A 21,479-nucleotide genomic window follows, 5' to 3' on the forward strand; every position below is an offset into this window, starting at 1 on the left:
TATTTGTTCATTTGATTGATTTACAATTGTACTATTTTTACAACAAGAAAACAAAATAAGGCTAATCTTATTTTATAATTATAATGAAGACAATAAAATGAATTATTATTATAGAACCTTAAATATATGACCAGTGCATAATGTCATATAATACAAAAAAAAAGGTAAAATTCATTAGAAAACTAGAAGAAGATACATAGATAAGATTTGGTGTGATATTTGAGGTGTCCCAAACTGGTAAAAAGTATAAATACCTAATTCCTAAAAACCTATGTTTTCTAAGTAAATTTTTCTTCGTATATATTTAGGAAATGCTGTATATTTGTGCATATATAGACACACACATATATTGGTATGTATGTATGTATATGTGTTTATGTGTGAGTGTTTTGGCAGATCTTTTGAATTACCAAAATAATAAAAAGTCCTCAAACATACTATTCATACAAATAGTCAAGAATGTTTTCAAAAACACTAAAGCAAAACAAAACAAACAAAAAACATAGCCTGAAAATATTTCTTGTGGACTGGTCTTGAAACGAATTATCTACTTTGCTAAAGGAACAAATTGTAATAGGAAGCTGTTGGTCAATAAATCAAGACTATGTAATCTTCTATGTAAGAATCAAAAGTGATAATCAATAATATTTGATTAACTGGCCCTACATGATGAAAGTAAATATTACCCTGTTCTTTAAAGGTATCTCCACTCCTTAATGAATTGCTAATGGATGCTATACATGTTTACATTTTTGATCTGTGTTCTAAAGCCATGTTGAGATTATGCTGATGCAATATAATTCTTATTGTATTTCCCCAACATAATGTTTGCCCAGTGTTAAAATGGACATTGTTCTGAGTATAATATCCAGAACAAGATCTCAATTTTATTATCCTTTTCACATTGTTTTCCTTTCTTTGAACGTTTCTGGCATTCACACCCAAAGCTTTATATTATGACAAGCACCAAAGCTATGTCATGTTTGCAGATTGCTACTTTTTTTTTTAAAATATGATCATTCTTATTGGCATGACCTATGTTTTTTCTTTGGACTGCTCCATTTATAACCCCATATTTGAAAAAGAAAAATAATCTGCTGCCCAGCAGCATACTAACTCCTCTTCTCAACTCATACATTAAATGTACTTTTACTTTTGGCCAGAATTCTACCAGTTTTTTAGTTTGGAGTTTTAATAAAAAGAGAAAATGTAAGGAAACATGACTTGGGCACACTGCTGAGTATGGAAGGAAACAGGTATTTTCTATCTCTCTTGAGAATAAGTTCCCGTCTTTCTAGGAAAAGACTGTTTCTGGCCATAGCAACAAGTAACTACCTGAGTTAGTTTTAAGGCCATCATATTTGATCAATGAAACTTCCTCCAGCAGCACACTTCTTAGAATCAGTCAAGCAGCAACAGCCTTTTTCCACTGCCCAGGCTTCTAAATGTCAGCCAATCAGAACAATCTCCACTTTGTAACATGCTTTCAAGCTGAAGTTCAACTGATCCCTAAACACGACCACTTTGCAAAGTCCATCAATCCTTGAGAGTCCCACTTTCTTAAACTCTACACAAGATTATCTCTCTGCTTTTCCTCTCTTCCTAGGAAAAGACTGATTGCTAAAACAAAATAATACAACTTTTCTTTCAGGCAATAAATTATCGTCTCTCCTTCTGTACTCTTCAATGAAAATATAGCTAAATACTCGCTACTTTTAAGGTCAGACTCTGTAAGAAAAGGTTGTAAGTTCTTTGAATGAAGAAATCTACTCTTACCCTACATTTCTTTGTATTTCATTTAGCATAATTTACTGTACACTGTGGTCTCTCAGTAAATCAAATCAAGGAAAAATATTTGAATCACAAGATATTTTAGGTATTTAAAAACGCAGTGGTGCTCAAATTTTAGAATTTAGTGGTGGAAACCTCCTTAAAAGAAAATTTCACACCAAATCTGACTTGTATCCAATGTCTTTGGGTGAAGTTATGGAAGAATAAGCTAACCTTTTCCCATATGTTCTATTATGCACGTCACCTCTCTTGGGCTCTAAGGTGCTTCTAAGGTATCAGCTAAGACTTTGCTAAATAGCGGTTAAACCACTGATGTGCTTCTATCCCCTCAGTTAACAGATGAGGAAAGTGAGCCCCCAATAACTTCTTCAGAACAAGATTACATACAAATAAAACATGTTTTCTCCTATGACTCACCAAGTTTCAATGTCAAGCAATTCTTTTGATTATGGATTTCTTCTAAAATATATTATTGCTTTCATTTATGTGGATTCACTAATGTATATGAAGTTAGTTATATTTTGCATTAGTGTTATCATACACTATATTACAAAGCTGTAGTAATCAAAAAAGTATGGTAGTGGCATAAAGACATACGTACAGATCAATGGAACAGAATAAAGGATACAAAAATATACCCATGTACATATGGTCAACTACTATTTGATGACGGAGCCAAGAATACTCAATGAAGAAAATACAGTGCCTTCCATAAATAGGGCTGAGAATATTGGATATTCACATAAAAAAGAATGAAAATAGAACCCTACCTTACAACACTCACAAAAATTACCTGGAAATGGATTACAGACTTAAATGTAAGACTTGAAACCATAAAACTCCTAGACAAAAACATAGGGAAAAGTTACTTGACATTGGTCTTGGTAATGACTTTTAGAATATGATACCTAAAGCATAAGCAACAAAATAAAAAAATAAATAGAACTACATCAAACTAAAAAGCTTCTGCACAGCAAAAGAAACAACCAACAAAATGAAAATGCAGCCTATGGAATGCGAGAAAATATTTACAAATATTTTCACAAATCCAATAAGGAGTTAATATCCAAAATAAAGAAGTAAGTCATACAACTCAATAGCAAACACACACACACACACACACACACACACACACACACACGCAAATAATCCAATTAAAAATGGGCAAGGGACTGGGATAACCAGTTTTCCAAAGAAGACATACAGATGGCCAACAGGTACAAGAAAAGATGCTCAACATCATTAATCATCAAGGAAATGCAAATCAAAACCATAATGAGATATCACATCACACATGTCAGAATGGCTATCATCAAAAAGACAAGAAATAACAAGTGTTGGTGAGGATGTGGAGTAAAGGGAATAGTAAAGTTCACTATTGGGGGAATGTAAACTGGTACACCTACTATGGAAAACAGCATTGAGATTCCTCAAAAAATTAAAAATAGAACTACAGTATAATCCAGCAATTCCACTTCTAACTATGGGAGGTGATAGATGTTAATTAAACTTACTGAGGTCATCATCTCACTCTCTCTCTCTTTCTCTCTCTCTCTATATCTACATCTATATAGATATATCTCAAATCATTACATTGTATACTTTATACTTATAAAATGTTATATGTCAATTATATTTCACTAAAACTGGAAAAAATGGAATATATTCTAGAATATTTATTGACTTATTCTATTTACTCACATATTCTCCATAAGCATCTTGTAACTTTTTAAGTCTTCATTCATACTATCTAAAATTAAAATTTATAATAACTATTCATTGCAGTTCCCTGCTGTGTCTTACTCTATTGGGAAAAAGTATATCGCTGACTTTGTTATATATGTTTTCATTATTTTGTAAAAAGAGTGTTTATTTTTCTTACTTTCACTAAGTGATTAAATGAATGAATGATATTTAATTAATGTATTCAGAAAATATATATTGACCATCTCTCATGCACTAGGAAATTTTTTAAATTTTATTGAAGTATAGTTGATTTACAATGCTGTGTTAATTTCTGCTGTAAAGTGACTTAGTTATACATATATATATATTCTTCTTCATATTCTTTTCCATTAGGGTTGATCACAGCATATTGAATATAGTTCCCTGTACTATACAGTAGGATCTTGTTGTTTATCCATCCTATATATAATAGTTTGCATCTGCTAAACCTAAACCCCAAATGTTATAAGCACTTGAAACATTATCAATGAGCCAGTTTTCTGCCCTTGCGAAACATAGATTCTGATGGGACTCAGAAAAAAAAAATGAATATGATAAATAAAGTACATGAACTATTACAAAATAAGTATTATAGAAACATTGAAAAATAAAAGCAGCATTTTGGAATTGAAAGCACTTTTTGTAAAGGCACAGATTATAATTTAAACTAGAGTGGTGAAGGCAGAGCACAATGAGAGGGTGACATTTCAGCAAAGACCTGAGAGAGATGAAGGAATTAGCAGAAAGATATGGAGATGGGAGAACTTTTTTATGCAGAAAACTTGGCCAGTGCAAAGGCCCTAAGATAGAGTGTACATATATTGTTCAAAGAACAGTTAGGAACCCGTGTGGCTGGGTAGAGTATATAAAAGGAGAAATATAAGACATGAATTCATAAAGCTGGAAAGAGGTCAGACCATACAGGCCAGTCTTATATGCAAGCTTGTAATCTGAATAAAATGGGGAACTACTGCAGGATGCAGGATTCTGAGCTAAAGAGCAAGCTGATATGCTTAGAACCATTAGGAAGTTACGAAACTAGCCAAGAGATGAGATAATTAGGAGTTTTAGGTTAACGTTTACAGTTGTACACACTCCTATATATAAAATAGATAACTAACAAGGACCTACTGTATATCACAGGGAACTATACTCAATATTTTGTAATAACCTATAAGGAAAAATAATCTGAATATATACATATGTGTATAACATATATATATATATATATATATATATACAAATATATATATATATGTGTGTAAATCACTTTCTTGTACATCTGAAACTAACATAACATTGTAAATCAACTATACTGCAATTTACAAAAAGAGAGATAATGGTAGCTTGGACCAAGATGGTCAGTAGAATTTGCTTAGGAGTTGGGTGAAGAGGTGGGGGAAGAGAAGGAGGGGGGAGAGAGAGAGAGAGAGAGAGACAGACAGACAGACAGAGACAGAGAGAGAAAACAACGATAACCCTGAGGTTTAGGGTTTGATGGAGGTGCTAACAATTGAGATGAAGAAAATCACAGGTGGAGCAAGTTTGAGGGGACAAGATTTGGAGTTCAACTAGACATGCTGAGTTAGAAATATAACCAGACAAATGAGGAGATATGGTTCAACAAACCTGTCTTGATTTCAGGCTGGAGATTATAGAAAATCTATGAACAATCAATATATAAATGGAATTTTTAGTGATCATAAATAAATAAGAGATAAAGACAGTAGTTACTGAGCCCTGAGGCACTCCAATTTTAAGAGATCTGAGAAATCTGGAACCTTCAAAGGAGACTGAGAAGGAGCTACCAAGTAGGCAAGAAAACCAGGAGAGTGGGTTCCAAAAGCCAAGTGAAGGACTTTTTTTTCCCCAGGGAGGAAGGAGTGAGTGTGTGTATCGAATACAGCCTAGATGTCATAGAAGAACATACTCCAGAAATATCCATTAAATTTAATAACTTGAAGGTCATTGATAATTTTGAAATTATCAATGAAAACAGATCTGATGGTAGAGAGAGTAGGAGTATAAAGTAGGAGTATAAAGGCTCTTTCAGGAAGTTAAAGGTAATATGAATGAAAAGTATTAATTTGTCAAGTGAGTTTAAGCAATGCTGTCTTAATATTGAACAAGTCTCTTTTGAATAAACTTAAACAGACTTTCTAATATACAAATGTTGTGAATTTCCCTGGAGCTTATAGTAAGCAGTTCTGGCCAAACTTAATAACAGAGGCCTTTTATTTTACAAAACATTTGTAGAATTAGTGTCCTGTACATTTTGAAACTATAATCTTATAGTCACTCATGCCTCTGGATTTTAAGAAAATCATATTAAAAAGAAGGATTGATAGTGTAAAACTAGCTTAAATACTCAGTGTTTTCTAATTATGTTTAATTGGCTATGTACTTACATGTTCTTTTTTTTTTAATTTATTTTTGGCTGTGTTGGGTCTTCGTTGCTGTGTGCGGGCTTTCTCTAGTTGCCGTGAGCAGGGGCTACTCTTCGTTGAGGCGCATGGGCTTCTCATTGCGGTGGCTTCCCTTGTTGCGGAGCACGGGCTCTAGGTGTGCGGGCTTCGGTAGTTGTGGCACGTGGGCTCTAGAGCGCAGGCTCAGTAGTTGTGGTGCATGGGCTTAGTTGCTCTGCGGCATGTGGGATCTTCCTGGACCAGGGCTCGAACCCATGTCCCTTGCATTGGCAGGCGGATTCTTAACCACTTCGCCACCAGGGAAGCCCTACTTACATGTTTTTAAATTGGCTTGCCAAGTCTTATCTAGTTCATACCATGATTTAATGTCCCTAAATGAATTATATTTATGTCCCTAAATTCCTGAATTTAAATAATACCTCTAGGTATTCCTAAGCAAGAGTATCTAAGCAAAATAGAAACAACCAGATTGAAAGCATCTCTTGGCTCCTCAACTAGGAAGACAGCTAATCAAATGCCTGATAAAATGACATTCTAATGATCTCACACTGTAACTCTAGCAATTCTTCACAAAATCCCTTAAGATTTAATACTATCAAGGTCATGGAATTTTTTTTCTTCCCTAAAGTAAATACATACAATGTATGACTTCTTATTAGATGTACTAGTTTTAAAACTGCAGTTCTATTATTCAAGGCAGGATATCATAATTGTGTTTCTTATAGCAACAGCAGTCACTTTTCTGATGTTGGCAGTGATCTCTGTTCAGTTCATGAACATGACGGAGCAGTCACTGTGCATTCTTCTGGGTGTGCAGAAGTGTCAGACGACTTTCAAACCACCTGTCCTCATAGATAACAACAAAACTATGCTCAAGTGAACTTCTGCAGCAAGGCAGCGACCTGTGCTTTCACATCACAGTTGTTACAAAATGAAAGTAAAGGGTATGAATAGGATCTGGCATGTAGATAAAATTGCCCTTTAGGTATATTTAAGGACCCGAGGGATATTATGCTAATAATATGAAAGGCAAATTGAGGAAATATAGTCACAAAATTACCATATAGTTTGTAATGCCCTAATATCTCCAATAGAGTCAATTTTTACCAATTTAGGACAACTGGAGGGAAATCAGTATTAATTAATATCATTAATGATATTATTATTAATCAGTATTCATTAATATCATTAATCAGTATTCATTAATATCATCAATAAAAAGTCCAAATTCATTTGTTCATGCATATATACATGTGAATTCATTCTATGCATTTAGATCCTTCTGAGGCATATTAAAAAAACATATTACACCATGTAATAATAATAGCCCTTTAATGCAGGCATTATTTAATTTAACATGTAAGGGAATTGAAGGAAAGAGAATACTTAAATTATGTAATACTCAATGTCACATCAATATTTCAGCATTGTTTGCTGATCTTATAGGATCCTGTCACCTAATTTATTGCTTAAAAAATACAACTCTAATCTTGTCCAATTATTGGAAGATATATGTTTCATGGGTCCCTCCCAAGACAAAGGGGTTAAATGTTAATTTCTAAAAACCAATCTCGATAATTCTAATGACATAACCTAAACTACTACGATAGAAGGGGGACTCTTGGGACTGTTTTTCTTGCTCTTATAAATAACACAGGATAAAGACCACGTTCTGAGCTTTGCACTTATTTTTGTTAGGACTTGATGCTGGGAGTTACTGTAGCCAAGTAGCAAATAAGACACATGTCAAGAGAATTACACAGAAGTTGATCAGACCCTTGCATTATTGAGTCACTGTATTAACTTACTGTATAACAGCTTACCTCTGGACTTCTGGTTATTTGAGATAACAAGCATCATTAATATATCAACAGAATTCCTTTTACTTGCCAATGGACACATCTGATATAGCTAGTAAATGTTGGAACAGTAATTTAAAACTACAACTTGTGATTCAAATTAGTGGGTTCTTTCCACTGCAAAGTCTGAAATTATTTTAAAATTTAATATTTATGTTATTGAAATAAAATATTCATTGAAAATATTTTTTTCTGATTTTCAGTTCATATAGTACAATCAGAATTTTCATGCTTAAAAAGAGCATTCTTATCAACAATTCCAGCCACCTCTACGTAACTTAAAAAAAACTGATGCCCAAAGGTAATTATTTGAAAATCCACCTCTTCTGTCCCCTATGTCACTAAGTTGAATAAATCTTGGGTTTCTAACAAAATGGCATGAAAAATAACTATGGCTTATCGGGGGAAAATTCTTTTCCCTTTTAGCCTTATCACTATTAAGTGCTAAATGGCGTAAATAATGCATTATAATATTTTGATGAGGATTTACACACAGAAAATTACTGGCACACACTGGCTACCAAAAATACTAGTTTTTATACATACACTTTTCTATTCATACACTTGTTCAGCAAAGTTATAATTCCAAGAAATGCACTTGAGGAATCAGTACTATGGTTAAATATACTTGCACTGCATGATGTATTATTAGGTTTTTCTTTTAGAGCTAAAGCACATCAACCTATTAAAGCTCTGAGAAGTTCTGGAATAAAAGAATCTCTATTTGTTATCTATTGCTGCACAGCAAATGACCTCAAAATTTAGCATAAAAGACCAGTAAACATGTAATATCTCTCACAGGTTCTCTGGATCAGGAGCTAAACTGCTCTGGGAGCAGTTTAGATGGTTGGTTCTGGCTGAGAGTCTTATGAGATTGTAGTTGGGATGCTGCCTAGGGCTTGCAGTTATCTGAAGGCTTGACTGAAGCTGGAGGATCTGATTCAAGGAAGCTCACTCACTTGCTGGCAATCAGTATGGAGAGGACTCAGTGACTATTCACGTGGACCTCTCCACAGAGATGCTTAACCGTCCTCATGACAGTAACTGGATTCCCCCAAAGCAAGTAATCTAAGAGAGTGAAGCAAGGAGGAAGCTTCAATGCCTTTTACAAACTAATCTAGGAATTTATACATTTTTTCCATATGCTATTCACCAGACGCCAGTCGCTAAGTCCATCCCATACCGATGAGAAGGGATTTAAGCCCTACCTCTCAAAGGGAAGAAGACCAAAGGATCACGAACATACTGCTAAACCACCAAAGGATCTATCCAACTTTATTTAATCTAGGTTTTCTGAAAGTCATTTGACCTTAGAACTCTAAAGTAACATGGTTTTAAGAATTCTCTTTAGGTTCTCTTGACACAACAGTATTCTATGTGGTTTAATTTGAATAATAAATGAGAAAAGTTTGTCATGTGAAAATAAACAGTTTGAGTACTTCTGAATATTTAAGCAGCTTGACACTTTGTTTTTAAAAACCTCCTTGAATTACATTTATGTTATTCACTTGCCTCAAATAATTTCTAACCACTGATCGTGATCAATTTGAATTGACAATCATGATTTTTGAATGATACAAATGGACATTAAAATATTGATTTGGGAGAGACATTTTCTAAATGCAACTTGGCATATATTGTTTATTTTTAAATTTTTAAATGGTGTTGTTAAGACCTCTATTCTGGAATGTGATGCTGTTGTGAGGAAGAGTGAAATAATTTGTTTTCAAGTGAAAGGGTTTTGTTTCCTCATCAGCTATTAGATTGGCAAAAAGGGATATTTATTAATAAAATGCCCTCCTTACTGGAAGACTGAATAACACTCAGAGGAATGGAAGCCCAAAGGGTTTCTTAATCCTGACTGTAATACAGGATTTATAAGCAATGCTATAGAGTCCTCTTGAAGACTTAACATATCTAGCCTAGTTCCTTATAGTAGGCAAGTACATAGGAACTTAAACAAATGCCCTAGTCATGAATAATGAGCTTCAAGCAGCTTGAATACCTCATATATCGCCCCCTAAAATTTAAGTATCAACAAAGTCATAGAGTCACTTGAAGTCCAGGATCATTTAGGAGATACTTAATATCTGCCATCATCAGTAAAATAGAAGATAATAACCAGAAAAACAGCAAGAGATAAGATACACAAACATAAGTACTTTCAAACACAGGATGCACTCATAGGAATACAGAGAAAATGACACATAGAGCTTCATGTTCTTTGTTTTGTACAGAAAACAGAACATGAGAAAGCCAATTGTTAGAATTTAACTGTCCTTAGATTGCAGTTGCTTTCTTTATCTACTGTTTTGTTCCTTACTCAGGTTTCAGCTATTCTGTACCCTATGTAGCCCCATCATAAAGAATTGTACCTTTGGGAAATGACAATTTTCCACGAGAGCAATTTTTATATCTAAAAGACAATGAAAATATGAGAAGAATGGTTGTTGCTGTTAAAGTGTGTCCTCAGTATTATAAACTACATTATGCAGTCATGAACTTCTATATTAATGTCATTTAAACTTTGGCAATATTAGTCTAGAGAGGATCTTGTGAAGGATGGTACATTAACTTTTAGAAGTGATGGGCTGTGATATACCTGCTGTGCTGCTGAATGGCATAGGCTGAACTTCAGCACAGCCTTCTAAAGTCACTCTTTCTACAGGGCAAGGCTTACATACATTGAATTCAGATAGTTCAACCTGTCCTTTGAACAGGAAGACATAATGGTGCCATTTAAAAAAGTATCCTAGGGGCTTTCCTGGTGGCGCAGTGCTTGAGAATCTGCCTGCCAATGCAGGGGACACGGGTTCGAGCCCTGGTCTGGGAGGATCATATATTTTTATCTCTTTCATTAATCACTTTATTCTAGAAATAGATACTGGGAGCCTGCATTGTATATATTAAAGTAAATATTATTGCCCCCAAATTCTAGACATTTACAAATATTTAGGGAAAAAACACTAAACAAATAGTTGAAACATAATGATATTAAGGCTTTAGTAGCAGCTTGTGTAAATTACTGAGAAAATAGAAAAAGTAACTATCTGGCTGGATCAGCGGGTGAAGGAAGCACTCCTCCTAGGGAGAATAATGACTACGCTGATGGGTGGGGGAAAGAACAGGCAATGAATATGGACTTGGAGTAAGATCAAAATAAAATCCTTGGTCTTCTATTTTTCTGAATGACTTTTGACCTATTAATCACACGGAGTTTCAGTCATCTCATACTTCTAACAAATGAACCATTTTTTCATTTTTATGTCCCAGTAGTAACTCAAATGAATATGTCTAAAATTTAACCTACCACATTTTCTGTGAGAATGTACATCTCCTGATGTACTCCAAACCTGATGAAATGTATCTCCATTCACCAGTTCCATTAGCTCCCAATTAGACAGAAGGACTCATGTTTAGTGGAAATTGCATGGGCTCTGAAACCTGACAAATCTTGCTTTAAACTCAGGTTCTAGCACTTACCAGCTGTGTGTATTCATATACAGTTATTAACCCCATTGAGCCCTATTCCCTCAACTATAACACGGTAGTAAGACTTGCCTTAAAAGATCATTATGAGAATTGGCTACTATATATGTAAAGAAGCTGCCACATAGTCATTTCTGGAAAAGAAAACGGATAACTATTATATTGATAAATACTATTTTCCTAGGCTCCTCACATATTCTAGAAATTCAGTGAAACTCCAAGCACTGTAAAGTATGTTTCCTAAATATTTCTCTGCATACCCTATTTTTGTCTCCACCCCCTGTGACTTGGTGCAGACTTTCAGCATTTCCCACTTGAGTTAGAACAAATTTCCAACTGAGCAGTTTGATAAAAGTTGTCCTGCCATGTAATTCATTCCCCACCATGTGATTCACGTGATTTCTCTGAGAAATCTGTTTGATTACATAAGTTTTGCATAGAAACTGTGACTGGCTGCCAGTTGTTTTCATGACGAAGTCAATACTTATTAATATAGCAAAATAACCATTCCTACTGTGATGCTTCCTAGTTTTTTGTTTCTTCTTTTAAAGATTTAATTTTTCATTGAGAGGGTTTACAATTTGCTATATATTTATATTATCAACCTTATTTATTATATTTTAAGCTTTTTTGTAGCTTTACCTAGGTATAATTGATATACACCAAACTGCACCTATTTACTGTATACAATTTGATGAATTTGGACATATGCATATTCTTATAATACCATCGTTATAGAAAAATATCCATCACCTTCAAAAGTTTTCTTGTGTCACTTTTGGTCACCTCCACTTCTTTAAACCCTTCTGCTGAAGACACTCCTCATTTCACCAAACATAATAATAAATTATAATACCTACCATTTATTGATTACCTTCTGTCAGGCACTCTAACAAGTATTTTACCAACATTTCATCCTCAAAAGGATTTTATAGGTTAGTGAGTATACTTACTCTAATTTCACAGATGAAACCAACGTGCATCAATTTAGTGAGTGACCAGAGACTACACAGCAAGTAACTGGAGGACTCAGAATTGAATGTAGGTAATTTACCTCTAGAGCCCTTAGTTGTACATCACTGTGTATACACTGATTTATGGTCCTCTGAATGTACTTTTTTTTATAATTATGTGATTTTTCATGTGCTCTTCCTGATACAGCCACTATGGAGAACAGTATGGAGTTTCCTTAAAAAACTAAAAATAGAACTACCATGTGACCCATCAATCCCACTACTGGGCACATACCCAGAGAAAACCATAATTCAAAAAGACACAGGCACCCCAATGTTCATTGCAGCACTATTTACAATAGCCAGGACATGGAAACAACCTAAATGTCCATCAGCAGAGTAATGGATAAAGAAGATGTGGTACATATATACAATGGACTATTATTCAGCCATAAAAAGGAACAAAATTGGGTTATTTGTACAGATGTGGATGGACCTAGAGAATGTCATAGTGAAGTCATAAAGAGAAAAATGAATATCACATATTAACGCATATATGTGGAACCTGAAAAAATCAGTATAGATGATCTTATTTACAAAGCAGAAATACAGACACAGAGACATAGAGAACAAACATATGGACAACAAGGGGGAAAAAGGGGCGGGATGAATTGGGAGATTGGAATTGACATATATACACTATTGATACCATGTATAAAATAGATAACTAATGAGAACCTACCGTATAACACAGGGAGCTCTCTTCAGTGCTCCGTGGTGACCTAAATGGAAAGAAAATCTGAAAAACAGGGGTTATATGTATAAGTATAGCTGATTCACTTTGCTGTACAATAGAAACTAACACAACATTGTAAAGCAACTATACTCCAATAAAAATTTTAAAAAAAGAAACAGATGAAATAAATTTTACTAATATTTTATTTAACCAAAATGTATCCAACACATTTGAAATGGTCATTTTAACATGTAATCGATTTTTAAATTATTAAATATTTTACATTCCTCCTTTTTTTAAAAAAAAGTCTTTATTGTAGCTCTACTTTTGCAAAAAGTTCACAATTGAGCTCAAACATCTTCTCCTCCAAATATGTGTTTCTTCATTGCCTGACTCATTCACACTGAGACCTATGCAGATCTCTATTGCACAGTCTCTAGTTATCCTGAGAGAAGAAGTGCCAAACTTTCATCTCTTATTATATGGTAAATATTCTCTAAAAAATTGCTGAGTTAATTTAGTAAATGACTATAAAACTTTTACAGAATCATGTTAATTTATTTACACCACATATTTATTAACCATCCTCCTATATGTTCTCCAACAACCCATTCAGTCCTTTTCCACACATCTAGATAATTCTTACAAAGCATAAGTCAAATCATATATTTCCATAGCTTAAAATATATAATACAGAAGTTTACTGCTACATTTATAATAAAATCTGAACTACTGTGGTAGCCAAAAAGTTCCTTCAGTTTCTAAAGTAAAAATAAGGACACATTTTTCATTTTCACCAAGAACTGTATTGAACAACGTATTTACCATTTTGTTCCACCACCTTCTGCCATTTTTCAGGCAACTTCATAATTCCATCTTCCCAAAACTTTTTATCTTTTTGAGCAAAGCACTGGTCCATGTGCTTTTTATAGTCTTCCAGGGAATTGAAAATTTTCCATTAAGAGAATTTTATAAACACCAAAATAAATGGAAATCCAAAGGTGCAATGTCTGGTGAATACAGTGGATGAATCAGAACTTCCCAGCCAAGCTATAACAGTTTTTGCCTGGTCATCTAAGAAACATGAGGTCTTGCATTATCCTAATGGAAGATTATGCGTTTTCTGTTGACTAATTCTGGATGTGTTTCATTATCAAGTGCTGCTTTCAGTTGGTCTAACTGGAAGAAGTACTTGTTGGAATTAATCGTTTCGCTTTCCAGAAGGAGCTCATAATAGAAGACTCCCTTCCAATCCCACCATATACACAACATCACCTTCTTTGGATGAAGATGTGGCTGGTGGTGGTTTACTTTGCTTGCCCTATGATCTCTTCAGTTACACATTATTGTACAGTATCCACTTTTCATTGCCTGTCACAATTTGTTTTAAAAACATAATGTTTTATGTTTAAGTAGAGAATCGCATACGGAAATACGGTCAAGAAGGTTTTTTTCACTTAACTTATGTGGAACCCAAACACCAAAGTGATTAACGTAAACAAGCTGGTAAAAATGATTGTCAATGCTTGATTTGGATATTTTGAGTATGTCAGCTATCTCCCACTTGGTATAACATTGATTATTCTAAATCAATGTCTCGATTTGATTACGATCAACTTCAACTAGTCTACCTGGCCGTGGAGCATCGTTCAGTGAGAAATCTCTATCAAAAAACTTCGCAAACCACTTTTGACATGTTCAATCAGTCACAGCACCTTCTCCATTACACTGTAGAAATCTCTCTCTTTTTTTTTTGCGCTTCAGTTGCGTTTCTACCTGTCTTGAAATAATAAAGCATAATATGCTGAAAATGTTGCTTTTTTTGGTCCATCTTCAATATGAAAATGCTTATACAAAGATTCAACAATTTTGATGTTTTATTTTTTTAAATGCACACTGATATGACAGCTGCCACAATAAAATCTAACAAACAGTTTTGAATGAAGTTAAAGACAACTAAGCGCTACTGGAGCCATCTTACGGAAAAAAAACAAACGGATTTTTTGGACAACCCTATACTTACTTGGTCTTTCAAGAGTGAAAGCATACAGTCTCTGCCACTCTCTGACCTCCTCACTCTTCACACCTTTCACTATCCTTTGGACACTTCACTCTCTCTCTCTGCTCTTTGAATATGCCAAGTTTATCCGGCCCTGGGCCTTTTTAGTATGTGAACTTCTATTAAAACATTCTTCACCCATACGTTTGCATGATTTCCTCTTCATCATTTAGGTTTCAGGTCAAAAATCCCCTTACTGTAGAAGCCTTCTTTGACCTTCTAATGACAACTCTGTACTTACCACATCTGTCAAAATCTTTATCCCATCACCCAGGTTTAATTTGGTCATTGGCATTTGTCACTATCACTATCATTGTCTGAAATCCTCTTACTTTAAGTGAATAGTTGTTCTTGGCGTCCCCACCAAAATATAAGATCAATAAAGACAGTGCATTTATTTTCACTGTTCTACCTGTTAGGCATAGAATAGTGTTAAAGCCAATTAATTTTTTAACATGAATGGTGGAAAACATACAATTATGCATGCTGAAGATGCAGGAGGGAAATATACATAAAACACTTAGCAGGAATAAAGAAAAACAATTGTAAAGTAAGTTGAAACATGAATATGACAATTATTCATAAAGAGTAATTGGAATAGTACAAGCAAGGATAACAGAGATGGAATATATTAAAGATTTTTAAAGGTATAATGGCTAGAATTCAGTCATCTTTTGATGTGGAGAGGAGAGTATCAATATCAATGACTTATTTGCCTTACGTGCCTAAGTCAAGTGTTAAAATTGTCTTAGAGAATTTCAGGGAAAAAAAACCCACATATTTAAGGGCTGGAGTTTGGTGATAATAATATTACTTTAGAACTTAGTGCCGATGAAGCATCCTATTAGAGACAGACAATCTGGACCTGGCTATATTTTTCTGGAGCTAAGAAGCATCTGAAATAGATAAGACTATCCAAAAAAAAAAATTAATGAAAGAGGGAAGTTAGCAGTAGGACTGGGACAAGCAATAGGAACAAGAGGCAAGTATAGTGTTGAGAATGGGGAAGAGACAGAGATCAGGACCCACGCCACATGACTATGCACACACACTACTGCTCTCCTTTGTGCCCCACTCCATAATTTTAAGTCTCAAAGAAAAAGAATCCTGAAATACAAGCAGGGTATGGGAGGGCACTTTGCCCCTATCTGCCACGCAGAAGTCCTCTCTCCTTTCTCAATGCAATTCAACGAATACTTGAAAGTCTCAATGTGCCAACCAGAGAACTATGTAGCCACAAGCAGGACTTTTGTGTAGGAGTATCTCCTCTAGTCCCAATATTCTTTCTGTGTGATAGTTTGATTTTTAGTATGTCTTTTCCAGATGTTAGTGAACTCAGTGATGTTTTGGCTCTTGAAAAAGCCACCGTTGTAAAATATTACAAATAAATTTTACTCTGTTATTGTGCAATTAGGGATGAGAATGATAGGAAATATACAGTCTTGGAAAAAATGCTGCTTGCTCTTTTTTAGGCAAAGAATAAATTTAAAAGAAAGGTGAACAATTACTGATATGATAAAATGTACAGGGAGCTCCAGCTCTCAAAGGCTTAAACAAATATTCAAAATAAAGATCATCTGGAGAGGAAATATATTCTTCTATTTCTGAGTGTTAAAATGCAATGCTTAAAGTCTATGAAGGAATTTACCGAAAAAGTAAACAAATAATAAAATAAAAAAGAAAATTATGATCCATTATCATCCTTAGGCAATTCTGTCACAAAGATGGTTTTTGTTTTTTTGCGGTATGCAGGCCTCTCACTGTTGTGGCCTCTCCCGTTGCAGAGCACAGGCTCCGGACGCACAGGCTCAGTGGCCATGGCTCATGGGCCCAGCCTCTCCGCGGCATGTGGGATCCTCCTGGACCGGGGCATGAACCCACGTCCCCTGCATCGTCAGGCGGACTCTCAACCACTGTGCCACCAGGGAAGCCCACAAAGATGGTTTTAAGGTTTCTGAATTCGAGTTGAAACAAAATAAAACAAAAAATTCTCTTAATAAGAATGATAAAACTACTTTCATTTGAAATCATTTATTTGAAATAAAAGCAGAAATCTGTATTATCTGGAGATAGTGTCCATATTCAAGTACAGGACTGGGATTCCCAATTGCTAGACTAGGCTGAATTAGAGAGGTTAGTCATAGTAACTAATTAATACTTAGGTAATCACTGTGACCAAAACTGATGTGTAAATAGACTAACTTGTGAATAACTGCCTCTATATCTTGGGATTAGTTGAACACTTAAAAGGACTGACAAAAGCTTTCACTGGTTAGCATTTGTAAAGTGCTCCCTAGGAGTGAGGGCTCAGACTTTGGTTAGATAGAGTAAAACTCTACCTAGGGATGAGCTCTGAAGTAAATTTAAAAAATGAATGTATATAACAAAACAGAAACAGACTCACAGATATAGAGAACAAACTAGTGGTTACCAGTGGGGCGAGAGAAGAGAGGAGGGGCGAGATAGGTGTAGGGGATTAAGAAGTACAACTACTATATATAAAGTAGATAATCAACCAGTACATATTATACAGCACAGGGAAATATAGCCTTTATTTTGTAATCATTTTAAATGGAGTATAATCTATAAAAATACTGAATTACTAGGTTGTACAACCGAAACTAATATAACACCATAAATCAACTATATTCAGTACAAATAATAATTACTGTATTAATATCTTAGACATTATAGTAATCACTGAATTAGGAAATCAGTTTTATATTTTAAACCGTCAACTTTTTGAACTTAGTGACCATATACCTGTATTTGTTCATATAACATTATTACCTCCCTATAATCGTATTTCACAAACATTTGAGAAACCTTAGGCAATCAAATTAAAAAATCATCAAAATTTTTAGGAAATCTATTACCGATTCCAATTAGAAGTTTATTTGTAGCTTTCTGGACTCATTTCATTAACTCTTCCTGTGGCTTCATTTTATTACCTCCTATACCTATGCTTTCCCTTATGTTCTCAACATTATCATCTAAGCCTAGATTATTTTACCATAGGTATAGAATTTTAATATGAGCCTAAAGGGTCCTAGGTTCCCAAATTATTTCCCTCTCCATCTGTCATTTATGTAAATGAACAGTATGTAAATATAATTCTTATAGCAAACCCTTGCTCAAACCTCAATAGATAACTATTAATAAGGTCAAAGCAGACCAAAGTTTCCATTCAACCTCAGCTCCCCATTCTGCTACACAGATATTTAGGAATCCATAGCAGCCTGTTCCGTATGCTATGAAGATGTTAGAGTTATTCAGTTCTGTAGGTCTTGATATATGTCGTCTCCTGCCTTGCAGTAGTCTTCTCTCTATTTCATATCTCCAGGTCCCACTTGCAGAACTTTATTCAAATCTAACTCTGACTCCTAAAAGTGTCTTCTTTCTCTGAATTTATAATACTTTTTTCTATGCCAATTGTGTGGCATTTAAATAGGCTTTGCCTTGCTCTATCTAGGTGATTATTTCCTTATAGTGTTCCTTGAATTTTAAAGCACCTATCTTTAACTAAATCTATTTCCTGGAGTTTATCAATCCAGAGTTTACTTATTTGTATTCATTCATTAAACAAACATTACTGAGGATGTAATATACTTTGCCAAAATGTTTTATCTTTGAATTTTCAAGGGACAGTCTCTTTCCAAGTTTCTGAAAGCTCACAGTCTTAGAGTGGAGATAAGAAAAAGGAGATAATCATACTGCATTATACTTCCTCGTCATAGAGCCATGCATATATGAGGTAATTTAAGATTTTATATAAAGAGGAAAAAAAATTATTAGAGTCCTTATTTCCAGGCACTGTTTAAATCATTCATAAATAAATACGTCCAATTAATAAACAGAGTGCCAGAAACACAACAAACACTCCAAGAAGGTCTGTTTACAAAATTTGAATGAATTATCATTAATGTTATTTTAGTTATTCCATCTAATATTCCTATAAGATAGAGGGCCTTTCTGTCTTCTGAGATAAGGAAAATTGGGCCTAGGTATAATTATATAAAATTATTTAACCCTGTGGTCATCTAGCTAGTATTTAATAGGTGTAGAATTTAAACTCATAACCTTCATTCTAGAATTTGTACTTTTTCCAGTAAATAACCTTCACAAATGATGTTTCTCTCATTGCCATTCTTAAAGTAAGAATGGGTTTGGATAAGGACCATGTTATGCTCAAACAAAGTAACATAAATTTCTTGGTCTGTCATTTCATTTTTCAACCAAGCAGCAGAGAATGAAAATATTAGTGTTAGAGTATGGCTTTTTTTCCCCTTAGAGTTTAACCTGACTATAGGGTTCAATCATACAGAAGTGCATTCAGTTTGCTCTGAAAATAGTAGGTGTTATTTGAAGAAATTTAACTGTGAGGTAAAGGGCAAGATTGATTTGAAAATGACCATTGTCCACTTACAGCATTTTAACTCAAAACCTTGTATTTGAAGCTAGTACTTAGGCTTTTTAAATGCTTACATTATCAGTTAATTTTCCACACATTTTGGAATGTGTGGGTCACCATGACAACGAGGGAGAATCCTTGTCCAATGGGGCCTTCTTTTCAATAGTGCACCATTCGGAGTCTTTCTGAATGAGACTCAAAATGGTAAAAATCCTTAGTACTGCATGCCCTAGACAATCAGTAGTATCTGAGTGATTCATTATAATCCCTCATAAACCTGAATCTAAGTAAAATGTATTTGTTAGTGCCACCCAATAATGAGACCATAATAGATGTTGTGTCTTTTTAATAATTAATATGATCATATGTATAATGTATATAATTATTATTAATAACATTTACCAGTACTGTACTCCAGGCCACTCCACCCATTAGACTGTATTAAGTACTGTACAATCACAGTCTCAATTTTACTAACTCTGCGAGGTAGCCATCATGGGTTTTTTTTACCCTTTGGCACATACACAAATGGAGCCTTAGTTTACAATATCTAACCTAATTGTTGGCAGAGCCTAGTTATGGGTCATATTTGTTGACACTAGAACCTCAACTCTTAACCAGTTCTATGTACTATTTATAAATACAGCTGGTTGATATTGTAGGTAGATAAAACAGGATGTTGAAGAAGAAAATATCTTTTAAAAATGTAGTCTCAGCTAGTTTTATTTCTTTCATATTACGATATTTATCTAAGTTATTCAACTGAAGTAACCAGGGTAAGCTCTGCTGCTTCCACACATCCTTTTCCTCAGAGCACTGATATACCAGTTGAGTCTGCCAGAGAGCTTTTCCCTAGTTGTCTGATCTTTGGGATTTCTGAATCTCTGCTGCAGAGGCAGCTGTATTTTTAATAGAAATATGGGAAATTGAAGATTTGTTCTTTATCAAATGGGATCAAAGGTATTGAGAAGCATGTCATGTTATTATGTCCTGTTTTATGAGATTCAAGTCATAGCATCCAGCATGAAAAAAGTACATTCATTCTATATTAAGGATCTTTGGGGCTATATACCATACAAATCCAAAACAAATAAGAAAGTAGAGATTTGAGGCTTTATTCTATCCATCATTAGCAGACTGAAAACTCTGTCTTTGGAGAAAAGCACCGATATATATTTTTCACTCCTGATTATTACTCAAGATACAGGTGTGTGTCTAGGCTTTCCTCACAATCAACCTCTGGCTTTAAAGGGCTCAAAAGCAAAATTGCTTACACGGCACACTTCAAGAGCTGTGGTTTTATTATTATTGGAAGTTTAAAATAAGCAAGAACATTGCTAATTTTTAGGTATAAATATGAATGTCTATTTTTTCTCAACCACTCAGGAAAAACATCTGATTTCTATCAGCCCTATCCCCAACTAAAATATTACACAGCAGAGCATGCTGCTTCCAATGCTCTTATCTTAATGAGAACTTAAAAAGCACTACACTTAAATGAAATATAAATCTGGGAAACTCAGTTTCCTGAATATGATTACATAAATTTTCATAGTTTTATGTTTATAAATTGATTTCTTATCTTTTATCTCATTTACTTTTCACGACAGCTTGTCAGCCAAACAAGGCATGGGTCAGAATTATTTAATAGCTATTACAAATGCTCAAAGGAGCTAACAGACCTCCCTACTACACAGGAAAACAAATACTAGAATCAGGACTCCAGTTTTCCCACCTCTTCATGACTCCAGTGCATTTATTCATCTATCATCCAATACCAGCCTTCTAAAGAGTATGTTCCTTGTATAACGAATCTGCAATACTCATCTAATTTGGGATATCAAAATGTATGTTTTAAGTCTAAACCATCTCTTAAGTTTCTGTGTAGTTCAGAGTCAGAGCAATATTTTTTAATTCCTTTCTTTGAAAAGAATGTCCATTTAATATCAGAGTGAGAGATATCATTGGCTAATTTGTTCTACAATATGGCCACAAACCCTGCTTTATTTATAAAAACAATCTATTTATGC

The sequence above is a fragment of the Neophocaena asiaeorientalis genome, unplaced genomic scaffold (genome assembly GCF_003031525.2).
Source record: "Neophocaena asiaeorientalis asiaeorientalis breed wild unplaced genomic scaffold, Neophocaena_asiaeorientalis_V1.1 scaffold379, whole genome shotgun sequence".
Taxonomy (NCBI): Eukaryota; Metazoa; Chordata; class Mammalia; order Artiodactyla; family Phocoenidae; genus Neophocaena; species Neophocaena asiaeorientalis.